Genomic DNA, 3,612 nt, shown 5'->3' with positions numbered 1-3,612 from the left:
TTAGAATGCAGAGCCCAGACTTTAATGCAGAGACACACCAAACATATAAATTACTGAAATGGCTAATCATAAAGGTGGCAGCAGCCACGATGGAAGAGGAGAGGATACTGCTGTGGGAATGCACATGATGTAGAAACTTTGGTAAAGACTTTGGACATTTCTCAAAGAGTAGTAGGAAATCATCTAAGCAAAAGAGTGATAATAAGAGTCTGCTAAAAACCCAAACCGTTGGTGGAAGGAGGAACACACACAAAAAGAGTCTGCTGCCATGGAGACCAAATTGAAAGGCTGCAAGAGTGGGGGCATAGGGGCCTGTTAGATGGCTTCTGCAATAATCCAGACAAGAGATGGGCAATGACGTGGGTTAGGGCAGTGGGGAGACCAGACCCAGGGGTGGGGGAGTAGGACCATCAGGACTTGATGATAGATTGAATCTGAAACAAAAAAGGGAGAAGTCATGTTCAAGGCAACTCCTATGTTAATGAATGAGAAGCAAGGTGAATGATGGTGCCATTTACTGAGATCGGGTTACTAGAAGAGGTACAGCTTTTGGGGTGGGAAGGAGCTCTGTAGTTCAACTTTGGACACGTTGGTTTTTTTAGCTGTGGCGGTTGTGTTTTGGCTTGTTCTGGTCTGGACAGACTGAATTTGCTGTGGAATTGAGAAAGTAGGTGGATACAGGGGTTCCTTGATCAAAGAGAGGTTTGGGCAGCGGAGTCAACCCTATGTGGTACTTGAACCACAGTGGACAGAGAGAGGCAGCCTGCCAGCCTGAAGTCCAGGCTTTGGAATGGCAGTCACTGGTTTTGGATCCCTCTTCATCACAAGCTGTGTGACCTTGGGCAAGTTGCTTAATCACCCTAAGCATAAGACTCCCCATTTGTAAAATATAAATCCTGATTCCTACCCCACTGAGTTCTCGTGAGAATGATACTATATTACGATGAACAGTTCAAAAGGCTCTCATCTATTATACGGAGACCCTCATCTACTCTGTGTGTGTGTGTGTGTATTTTTTTAGTTGGAGTCTCACTCTCACTTTGTTGCCCAAGCTGTAGTGCAGTGGCATGATCATAACTCACTGCAGCCTCAAACTTCTGGGCTTGGATGAGCCTTCTGCCTCAGCCTGCTGAGTAGCTAGTAGACTACAGGCATGCACCACCACACTCAGCTAATTTTTTTTTTTTTTTGAGTTGGAGTCTCACTCTGTCGCCCAGACTGGAGTGCAGTGGCACACTCCCAGCCACCGCAGCCTCGACCTGCTAAACTCCGGCAATTCTTCTGTCTCAGCCTTCCAAGGAGCTGAAACTATAGGCGTGCGCTACCACGCCCAGCTAATTTTTTGATTTATTGTAGAGATGAGGTCTCGCCAAGTTGGCCAGGCGGGTCTCGAACACGCGGGCTCAGGCAATTCACTCACCTCGGCTCCCAAAGCGTGGGACTACAGGCTGAGCCACCGAGCCCGGCCAGCTAATTTTTTTTTTTTGTATGTTGATCAGGCTGGTCTCAAACTCCTGCCCTCAAGTGATCCTTCCACCTTGGCCTTCCAAAGTGGTGGGATTATAGGCATGAGCCATTGCACCTGATCTAATTATTGTTATTCTATGTATTATAGCATCTGGCATACAGTTGAGCATTCATTCCGTGTTTGTCCTCCTACCTCCTTCTCATCGTTTCTCCAGCCACCCCTGGTCCATCTGCACACATTTTAGGTGCACGGGCTTTACTTGGGGACTGTTCATAGAGGAACTAGAGCTCTCTAAGTTCAGATTCCTCACGGCACTTTCAGACCGGCCCTCTCTACAGCCATTCACTCTCCCCCTTCATTCAATCAGCACAGCAGATAGATAACATAGGACATTGTCGTGTTATTCTCACATACCAGCTCTTCTCACAGAGGCTCCAGGCCATATGCTCACAGCATCAGCTGCGTTTCCATGACGACCAGCCCAGCATAACTAGATGTTTCAGCAGAGTGGAGCCGTGACACCCGCTCTCCACAGAATGTAGCTGACTAGCTATTATTATCTTCTCTGCACTGACCTAAGGACTAAAGCAGGCTGGACATGGCTCTGAGGGGTGGGGAATTTTGTGTTCGCATAAATAGGAGACTGAATTTGGGAATGCACTTGGCTGTACATTGCAACAGTTAACTCATTTGCTGTGCTAAGTTTACAGAACTATAAAAACAAAAATTCTGTTCTAAATGCCACAACAGAAGGTACCTATCGCTATGTGAACAATGTGAGGGTTCATACCTAGTCCTTCCTAAGAGGGTCATAGAAGATTCATTTTAACAACATCTTTGGTATTTTGTCTGAATTTTTTTTTTTTTTTTTGAATCAAAGTCTCACTCTGTTGCACAGGCTGGAGTGCAGTGCCATGCTCACTGCCACCACAGCCTTGAGCTGCTGGGTTCAGGTGATCCTTCCACCTCAGCCTTCCAAGTAACTGGGACTACAGGCATGCACCACCATACCCAACTAATTTTTTTTATATATATTGTGGAAATGAGGTCTTGCTGTATTGACAAGCCTGGCTCGAATCCCTGGGCTCAGACAATCCTCTCGTGTCAGCCTCCCAAAGAGCTGGGATTACACGTGTGAACCACTGAGCCTGGCAATATTTTGACTTTTTTTTTTTTTTCTGAGTTGAAGTCTCATTGTGTCACCCAGGCTGGAGGGCAGTGGCACGTTCCTGACCACCACAGCCTCAACCTGCTGGGCTCAGGTAATCCTTTCACCTCAGCCTTCCAAGTTGCTGGAACTACAGGCACATGCACCATGCCCGGCTAATTTTTTTGATTTATTGTAGAGGTGAGGTCTCAACAAACTGCCCGGGCTGGTCTCAAGCCCACAGTCTCAGGCAATCTTCTCGGCCTCTCAAAGTGCTGGGATTATAGGTGTGAGCCACTGCACCCGGCTTTTAACTATTTTATACAAGGGAAACAGGAGGCCAAGGCAGGAGGATTATTGAAACCAGGAGTTCAAGACCGCCCTGGGCAACATAGTGAAACCCTATATTAATTAGAGTACTTTCAGCTGCAAGTAACAGGAAACCCAACTAAAGCAACTTAAATAATTAGGGCAGCTAATATCTTATGCTCCGGAAAATCTGAAGTAAGCCATTCTGGGGTTGGTTAACTCAGTGGCTCAGGAATATCAGCAGGACCCAAACATTTTCTAATTTTCTGCTTTTTTGACCTAGTCATACCTGCAATGTCTTCTCTCTCACAGTTAAGAAATGGCCAAGCCAGGCATGGTGGCTCACGCCTGTAATTCCAGCACTTTGGGAGGTGGAGGCGAGAGAATTGCCTGAGTCCACAAATTTAAGACCAGCCTGGGCAACACGGTGAGACCTCATCTCTACAATAAATCAAAAAATTAATCGGGCGTGATGGCACATGCCTGTAGTTCCTGCTACTTGGAAGGCTGAGGTGGAAGGATTGCCTAAGCCCAGCACCTAAACCCTTGAGCATGCCACTGCGCTACAGCCTGGGTAACAGAGTGAGACTCTGACTCAAAGAAGAAAGAAAGAAAGAAAGAAAAAGAAAGAAAGAAAGAAAGAAAGAAAGAAAGAAAGAAAGAAAGAAAGAAAGAAAGAGAAAGAAAG

Source organism: Carlito syrichta, unplaced genomic scaffold (genome assembly GCF_000164805.1).
Source record: "Carlito syrichta isolate Samal-C Ts95f unplaced genomic scaffold, Tarsius_syrichta-2.0.1 Scaffold309824, whole genome shotgun sequence".
NCBI lineage: Eukaryota > Metazoa > Chordata > Mammalia > Primates > Tarsiidae > Carlito > Carlito syrichta.
The sequence above is the reverse complement of the archived record's forward strand: the minus strand, read 5'-3'. Positions refer to the sequence as shown.